Source organism: Alexandromys fortis, unplaced genomic scaffold (genome assembly GCF_014885135.2).
Source record: "Alexandromys fortis isolate MF-2015 unplaced genomic scaffold, M_Fortis_MF-2015_v1.1 scaffold_12, whole genome shotgun sequence".
In the NCBI taxonomy this organism is placed as follows: Eukaryota; Metazoa; Chordata; class Mammalia; order Rodentia; family Cricetidae; genus Alexandromys; species Alexandromys fortis.
Window position 1 is genome coordinate 9,063,772 of NW_026067937.1, and position 9,963 is coordinate 9,073,734.

The following is a 9,963-nucleotide window of genomic DNA, read 5'->3' on the forward strand; positions in this document are numbered from 1 at the left end:
GCCATTCTGACAGGTGTAAGATGGTATCTTAAAGTTGTCTTGATTTGCATTTCCCTGATCGCTAAGGAAGTTGAGCATGACCTTAGGTGTCTTTTGGCCATTTGAACTTCTTCTGTTGAGAGATCTCTGTTCAGCTCAGTGCCCCATTTTATAATTGGGTTGATTAGCCTTTTACGGTCTAGTTTCTTGAGTTCTTTATATATTTTGGAGATCAGACCTTTGTCAGTTGCGGGGTTGGTGAAGATTTTCTCCCAGTCAGTGGGTTGCCTTTCTGTCTTAGCCACAGTGTCCTTTGCTTTGCAGAAGCTTCTCAGTCTCAGGATGTCCCATCTTTTTAATGCTGCCCTTAATGTCTGTGCTGCTGGAGTTATACGAAGGAAGTAGTCTCCTGTGCCCACGTGTTGTAGAGTACTTCCCACTTTCTCTTCTATCAAGTTCAGTGTGTTCGGACTGATATCTATTTCTTGACATCAACAGTACACTCTATATCACAATGCAACTTCATCCTCTCTCCCAGACAACATCAAATCTCAGGGAGTGTGTGTTATTATTTATATCCTGTTACAAATTATCTGGCCTCCAAGACCTTCATGAGAAATCTTGAATGAGGCCTCTTGAGTTCAAAACCTTTACATTATACATGACTGCAATATAAATATCACATGGATACTCCACAATCTATCTTACTTTGTGTAATATTCTGGCTTCTTGGGATATGACTTCAGTGACATCTGAGATTCTAGATGACAATGGACCCACAGTAACCACCAGAGACAATTACCACAATTTTGATCAAGTTTTTCAAAGGAGTTAAAACTTCTTGCATGTATTCCTGGACCAGTTTCTGGGATGCTTTGATGATTTCTGTGATGGCTAATCCTCAATGGAAACTTCAGTGGATTTAGAATCACCTAGAAGTTACACCTCAGGGCAGATCTGGTGCTCCCCCATCTCTGCTTTCTGATCCTTCAAGATCTGAATAAGCAAAGACAGAATAACATTACTAAACTGTTGTACAAAATAAGCCCATGCTCCCTTAAGTGTTTTCTTATTAGACTTTATGTTATCTCAATAAGGAAAGCAAATCTTTCCCAATGTCCTGATTCTGTCATCTACTAATCACTTACACCTTTCTTGAACACAATATTATGCCCTTTTTTCTGAATTAGTTGTGAGTTATACAAGCTGTCTATCCTTCAGTTCCTTATATTTTCATTGTAGATTTAGTTAAAATCAGCCAGCACTGCTTATGGCACAGCTTGGATTCTGTGCTGCACTGCTGTATTTCCTAGTGCATTGATTAGACTGTCACCTTTAAACTCAATCCCATCCATGTTTCTCAAAGTGTGGACCAACAGTGTACAAATTCTTTAGCAGAATGTATTAATAGAGACTCTAATATCCTTCCCAATATGATCCTTATTCTCCCCTGAAACGTCATTGCATAGACTTTTCTGTCTTCATTCCTATAGGCATTTTGTCTTTGAACTGACAGAATGAATTACTAATAAGCTCTGCATGCACCCTTTTCCAGTAACTGACAGAAGCAGAAGCAGAGATCCACAGCTAAACATTGGGAAATGCTCCCGGAGACCAGCTGTAGTGATGGAGGAGAAATAATGAGCAAAGGGGTCAAGATCATGATGGAGAGATTCTATTTCTCTTATACCAATTCATTGTTGTCATCGGATTTTTACATCACTGTGATAGAATGCCTGGTATGAACTCTTAAAAGGAAGAAAGATTTACTTTGGTCATAGTTTTACTAACCATGAAAGACAGGGTGTGGGAGAGTAGAGCTACTCAGTCCACCATGGACAAAGCAGCAACAAGAGAAGTCTAAAGCATAGAATAACTATCAGGAATCTGTCTCCAATGATGTACTTCCTTCAATTAAGCCCAAACTCCTCAGGCCCTCCCACAATACCACTACAACCTGGGAACAAATATTTCATTCAAAAACATGAGAATGAACCTGTTTATTCAAATTATTCAAAACATGTTCAAATTATTACATCCATATATATTCTTTAAAAAAATGAAATCCGTAGTTTAGAAACATGCATTTATTTCTATGTTTACTTTATCATTACTCACATGTCCAAGAGATAAACACAGTTAATGGCCTGCTAATGTATGAATAAATAAAATACAGTATGTGCATGCTAACAGTAGAGTACCACTTAACCTCAAAAGAAGGGTGCTGTGTTATTTTTAAGAACAAAAATGAATTTGCTAAGAAATGAGTAATGGTTATTGAGCTATATATTGAAAGAAAAATATGTATAATCTCAATCATAGGCAGAATGTTAAGTAGCAAAATGGGGCTGCCCTTCAATATTAAAGAGTAATCTTTCTCTATACATGCCAAATCCACAGTAATTTAAATGCCATATATAAAATGGTATATTACTTTCATGTAGCTGACACCTGACATTCTGTGTAAAATTATTTCTAGTTTACTATTTCTAGTTTACTTACAATTGCTTGAACAACATACATGCTGTGAAAAATTGTTGTATCTGAGGTTGGAGAGATGGTTCAGCCGATATGAATGCTTGCTGCTCTGGCAAAGCATTAGAGTTAAATTACCAGCACCAATGTCACACAGTTCAAGAACACTTATTACACTTATAAATGTAGGTCCATGGGTTAGAACTCCCATCTTTGGTCCTCTGTGAGTATACATATGAATGTTCACACACACACAGACACACACACACAGAGAAAGAGAGAGAGAGAGAGAGAGAGAGAAACACATACTCATGAGAGACATAAAATACATAGTTTAGAAAATTAAAATATATTTTATTTAGGAAATTCTAGCTTTGAAATCCAAGCTATGTGCATATTCTTTACTGTCATTTTATTTCAATTATTTTAGAGCTATGGTTGTTTGAAGACAAATTAGATGTGTAAATACAAAGAGATAATTGCGTACATAAGCTCAGTATAGGATATAGTTACTAGACATATGTATAGAAATAGAAAGAGATTCTGGGAAATGAATGACCACTTTTAATCATGAAGATTAAGTATAATTTCCATATTTAAGATAGGCAAGATATTAACAAATAACTCTTCTATATTAGATATGTAAATATCCTAAAAGATACAGGTGGCATTATCATATGCAGATAATATGTAACTATGCAAAGTAAAATTGTTTCCATTCTTAAGTATTCTTGTGATTTTCATGTACATACATATACAAACATCATATTGCATATTAGAAATATGTGAAATTTTATGAAAAATGTAAAGTTTAAAAGCAATTAATTATTGTTGAGGGAGAGAACCAACTTTAGCAGGTATTCATTTGACTTCTACATGTTTTCCATGGCATGTGCTTTTCCCTCATACATAAAACAAAGAAATATGAGGCTTTTAAAAACGAATAAAGCAATTAAGTTGTTCTACTGAGAATAATGGGTTAATAAATAGACTTTCTTGCAAGGTAGACTGATAAAATAGTAGAACAAAAGTTATGGGTATCAAAATCACTTTTTAATTGAATTTAAAGCAAGGCATGAAGTTCATGCATAAAACTGCTAAAGAGGTTAAAAAATTGAGACTAGATCACCCATGGGCCTATGTTGTCAATAGAGACTGCTCGTTCATTTGGCATATTCCTGGATAACACTTACATTTAAATTAACATGTTTCTATTATTCTGTGTATTACCACAAGGCTGTAGCCCACCAGTAATGTTCTGGTGTCTGTTTCCTTTCACAGTTACTTGGTGTCTCCCTGACTCTATCTACTCTCTCAATATATCTCTGTTCAGATTTCCAACCTGGCTTTACTCTGCTAAGCTATTGTCTGGAACATCTTTATTCATTATCCTGGAAAAGCAACATATATACAGAAGAACATCATCTCCCCCTTTTTATCTAAATAAAAAGGGAGGCTTTAACTTTAACATAATTAAATTATATATACAAAACAGTTATCAAGTAGGGGTTACAGTTACAATATTTCTTTTTGAGTCTAAAGTTTCATATCTACTTTATTTTTTTTCACAACCAAGGAAAAATATGACTATTTGTCTTCAGCTCCATCAGAGACCCCAGAAGCCTATACTATTACCTGGGTAAACAGGAAGTGTTTTGTAAGCAACTTACAAAACTATAGTATTGACAGAAACATTGCACAACCTTGAGAGTCACCCAAAGTTCTTCTGTAATGTTGGAACATTCATCTTCAGCCTACAAATCCGTTGTATCTGGCAGATTGTTTATGGACCAGGAAATCTGAAAGACTGTTTCTTCTATATTGGCAGTTTATCAGTCACTTTCTTTTGTGTCCTGCAGAATGTCTGTCAGACTCTTTCATGAAGCAGGAACACTGAAGAACACCCTGTCCTTTGGAAAATTCAGCAGTCATTTTTCTGTGGGTCCTGCATGTCCAGTTCATACAGCATCCTATCAAGCAGTCCAGGCAAGAACAATTTCTTGCCCAAAGGGCTAGCCTTGTCACATTGAAAGCAAATTACATAATGGGTTTCTTCAATGCCCATCAACTTCTCTGAAGTAATTGGTGCTCAGGAGCAGATGTGTCTCACTATCAAGAAAAGTCTAAATTCTTAAAAACTTTAAATACCATATTCTGTAGGCATTTGAAGTGTTGAAGATTATCTAAGTGAAATATACCTCTGTATATCTAGAAAATCTAACTAACATGACTACAAGTTTAACTACTATAAATGACTATTAATCTGTAGTAATTATATATTGCATTTTTAAATGAGCTGCACAAACACAATACCTTAAACAAGAGCAGAAACACATAAACACAATGTAACAAAATCAACCTTAAATTTGTATCAATAGACCAAGATTCATACCAATGTCAAGCATTCATCTCTATATCATATCCCCATTTAAAGGAAAACAAACATTTATAAGCAATCATTTTGGGAAATTGAGTGTTGTTTTCTCCAAAGTGCTTCCTGCTGTTTGTTGAGCAAAGTACCTTTAGTGTTCATGAAGACTTTTTGGACAGTCTTGTTTTATCAAACAACATTAGTCTGAAAGGAATCCACAGATTCTCATATTCTACAGAAACAAAAGTAGAAACTCTTTTCCAACGTAACATTTCCCTAGACTTAAATTTTGAAATCAAAATACCTTTAAAAATATGTTAGTTTAGCTTCGAGGCTTTTACAATGATATGTCTCTCTGCAATTAGCTTATTAACAGTCAAAAATTCAAAAAAACCACAATTATATATATATATATATCAGACTCTCTCTATATATTCCATCTTTATGTGACTTATTTTTAACTCAATTGTTTTAATAGTTATTTTATTTTCTTTACTCCTTTAATCTATGACTATCTGTACTCTTTTATATTACTTTTACTGTCCTATAACTGTCTATATGCTTTTCCTCTCTGTCCCAAGCCTATGTATATTTTTTTTAAACACTGTGTCTCATCTAGAGGTCTTTGGAGAAAAAGCTTCTATTGTTATTCTATTAAAGAAACAAAGTGATAAAGTGACTCCTAATAATATATTACTATTACCAGAGGGCAGAAAATTGCTCAGCCCATATAAAAGATGATTCTTCTTGCAGAATATGCTAATTAATAAAGAGATCAAAGCTGGACAATGGGCAGAGAGTGTGAGAATTTCAAAACTCAGTCCTAAGTAGAATGTCCTTATCAAATTTCTCTATTCGGAGTTCATGAATCTATTTTGAAAAGGTGGTAGAAAGGTTGTTAACAGCCAGAGGTGGTGAATGGCTTCCAGGAAATAGATCTTCAAGGTATAATAAGACTGATACACACATGAACTTATAGAGACTATGATAACATTATCAAGACCTACCCATATTTAAACCAGGTAATATTTTAGCATTGAAGTGGGAAAAGTGATCTCAAACACCACCCCATAACCAACAAGTTATTTGTGACTGAGAATTGCTAAAAATCAGTTTTCTTCAATGGAGTGATACTGGTTATATCAAACACACTGCAGGGTGTGGTCCATAGCCAGGAGTAGTTGACAAACAGAAAAGGGATTTACTTTGTGTGGGGTGTGGGGGGGGGGGGCTTTTGTATTTTTTTTTATTTTTCTTTTTTTGAACGTTGACAATTTTCATTTTTGGTTTTTGATACAGTGTTCACTGATTTTTTTTTTTTTTGAGAGAAGGAGAGAGGAAGATCATGAAGCTGCATGAATTTTGGGTGGGGATCATCTTAGAGAATTGATGGGGAAAAATATAATCAAAATGCATTGTATGAAAAACTTCCCCTTTTATTAAACATAGATTCTTTTTTCATACAATGCAATCTTAAAACAGTTTCTCCACTCTCTACGCCTGAAAAATAATTTTTACATGTAGAAGTTTATGATTTTTCTTCTATTTTAAAGGCAGAAAATAGTAAGTTTTGAGGAGTAGACTTGTTATTGAAAGACACCAATAGACAGGAGGTTAATAGCAGCAAATCAAACAAAATTAGTATGCTCACAAGGTTATTCCTGAAAACAAAAAAACAGGTGGCTACACGAATATTCATAGAAATATGAAAGCTTGCTTATATGTTATATTCTCAGGAGAAAACGGGGCTAATACTGACAACTTAGGAGCAGAGGAATGATTTGGGTGAGTGATAAATTGACTGCAAGAATAGATAATGACCTATGAAAAAGACCTTGAGGAGTCCTTCCATTCTCTAGGTCCCCTTCTTGTGATCTGATATCATCACTGGCCAATGTGATTTTTGAGAAGAGACTTCCTGACATTTAGATACCATTTGTAGAATTCATCTTTTAGGAGATAAGGGAAAATCAGCACAAAATCCAAACTACAAAAGTTTCCCCAGTTTCCAACAGTTTGAAATACTGAGCAGAGAAAAGTGGTATACTTTGAGGTGATATTGTTTTTGAACTTTAGATAAAAATAGAACAGACCAGATAGCCAACAAATCAACTGATTATAAACACAGGGTGGATACCACAAAACGAGGATCCCTAGGACTTTGTTACCCAGAGGCAAATAATCGGCAGCTGCTAAGAATACATACTCTTAGGTCCCACTCTGCATAGACTAAGTTGCAGTACATCTTGTCAGATGCCTCAGTTGTCTCTTATATGTCTCTAATGCACATTAATTCATTGCTATCGGCTCTTGGTTTGGGATATGATGTCATCAGCTGTTTTAACTTTGCACTGCCTCAGACAGTTTGCAATGATGGTCTGTAACCTGAATTGTGAGTGAAAAATGATCTTCTCTTCGAAAAGATAATCCTCTGTAATTGAATGTTTAAAAGGTTTGAGAAGTGCTGTTTCAGAAACATTGAACTTCAATAATTAAGTTTAAATACAATCCACCAAATGAAATTTACATTTAAATAAGCAGTATTAATCTAAATGTAAAGATAAGGAAATCCAGCTCAGAAAATTTAAACACCCTTTTCGCATTCTTACCCTAAATACATTTTTGGTGTAAGTTGTGAAATAATGCAAGATTTATGTAAATCATTTTTGTCTGAACCTAAACTTGTACAAAAGCCTGCCCATGTTCTGATCCAGAGACTGCGTGAGGTCAGGAATGTGTTCTCAGATTTTTGAATGCTTTAAAATATTGAATCTGCTGGTTCTATAACATATCTGAAAAAATAGATGAAATTTATGCTTCTTCTATTAGCCAAACCACTAAAACTAGTATTGTTTCTACAGAATTTATGACATTTATACTTTGTAACTCTCACTGAATAGATGTAAATAGGATTTGATGATTTTTATGGTGTGCTATATTAAAAAAGTACAATGGAAGATATTTTCTAAAATACCATAGTAAGATCTATGATAGAAGAAATAAGGATTTCAAAAGACTAATAAATAAGATAACGAGTAAAATTGTTAAAGGATTAATATTGAGCAAAAACATCTTCTATTTCTTTATAAAGAGTATCAATAATGATCCGACCATTTAGGGGTGTCAGAAATTTGATAAACTCTTTAAAAGGGACAAAATAATATAATTTATATATATTTTATATATATATATATATTAAATTACTTAGGCAAGAAAAATTTATTTGCACGCCAATGTGCCTTATTGTTCTGGCAGAAAAGCAAATGCATGCACTGCAGGTGCCAGTCAACTCAAAATCCATTTATGAATGCAGGAGCTACATAGACTGACAAAGGTTTTAGCAGAAGGAATAAGAAAGAAAAAAAGGTGTACTTTGAATGTAAAAGTATTTTAATTTGCAAGACATTTTGGGGTAATTTGCTAGAATAACAAAATACCTCTAAAACCCTTATTTCCTCTACCTATAAATTATGTCTCATGAAAATGCCCTAGGCCTAGCTGTAAAGGTTGTGCGTAAATAATAAGATAGGACACATCAGTACCGAGACAATTTTTATCTTCTTATACAAAGAAAAAAAGGGATGGATCTTCTCTTTTCGACAACTGTCTTTGAAACTGTTTGTTTACAAAATTGAGCCAATGTTTTCAACCTTCATGAAATAGAAGAATGTTTTAATTTGAAATGCTATATAAAAATAACAAGTTTTCATCTCCTTTCTTCTGATGATAAATGAAAGTTCTTCTCCTGATGAGCTGTTTTTATCACTGTCTTCTGCTCCAAAAATCATTTAAAAGAATTGACTGGAAGTTTTAAGGCATGTCTATGAGAAGCTATCTTGAGTGCCATTAATGATATATGATTGCCACATAAACACTGGGATGAAACTCTTTTGATTACACGGTTAGGATGAAAATTGAGGTAATAAGCACAGGTAAGAATCAATAGCTTTTATTTTAGAGAAGTGTTTGGTGATAAATACAGGACCTGCCATCAGATTGGCTTTCTGAACTTTTCTGTTATTATTCAGAAACAGTGGGACTGGGATGTCACTAAAGGTGAGCGAGAATTATGTTGAAAATTTATTGGGAGAATTATTGGTCTGTCATGATAGTGAGAGGAATAGTGTCTATCTTAATCTCAGGAAATTCTCATATGTTATCGGTAGTTCTGAGAAGAAGAAAGTATCTAAAAATGGCATAGAAAGTCTAGAAGAGTTTGAAGCTCTTCAAGAAATGTCTTCTTTATACTGCCTTTTACTCCCAGTAAAAGTACCAATAAAATTGTAGTTTTGCAAAGGCCCTTTATGTTCATGCTGAACTCAAGTATTATTAGCTGAGCAAAGATGAGTGTTCATGCTTGCACAGATTTGCATTATGCACGTTGAATTTTAGAAAGTGCTAAAGGCAGATAACTGATTGAGACTCCACCTGTGTATGTACTGACAAAAGTGCTGAAATGTAAGTGCCTTCTGCCTGCAAAGGAAAATGGGAAAGATGTCTATAATTAAGTAAGTAAGTTTTGCTTTTCAATTCTCACCGCTGCACAGTAGCACCACCCTCTCATCTCCAGGTCTCTGACAATAGAAGAAATCATGGACTTTCTGCTCACAGCTGTTCAGAAGGATGCCAAATCTTTCTTCAAGATGAAGAAAGGCAAAGGTAATGTGAAGCTACGGGTTCGCTGAAACTGGTGCCTTCCTCCCTGATCATCACAGACAAGGAGAAGGCAGAGAAGGTGAAGAAGTCCCTCCCTCGGTTTGGTAGTAAAGGAGCTGAAATGAGTCACACCTCTGCATTTTACTAAAAGTTCTACTAAATAACCCGAAAAGTCAAAAAAACAAAAACAAAAACAGAAATGTATTTTCTAGTCTTTATTTTTGGCTGCAGACCTTGAATTTAAACAAATACAAATTAAAATCAGCATGAATAATTATAACAGTCGATTCAAATTACATATTTTCCTGAGTGTTTTTTGACTTCCATTTTTAACAGCCATTTATATAAAATTTTTAGTATAACTGGCAGTTAACTGATTGTTTTGTGAATGTTGGATTAATGGTTAATAATCTAAATAACATGTCAAAATCAAATTCCAAGGGATTTTCCTGCATATGTCTCTCATTGTAATTTCCTGAAAA

General features: G+C 34.2%; 1 pseudogene; it reads left to right on the forward strand.

Annotated features, from left to right (window-relative positions):
* Nucleotides 1-9,606, forward strand: part of LOC126504535 (60S ribosomal protein L38-like) — a 42,117-nt pseudogene extending 32,511 nt beyond the window's left edge.
* The last annotated feature ends 357 nt before the right edge of the window (nt 9,607-9,963 follow it).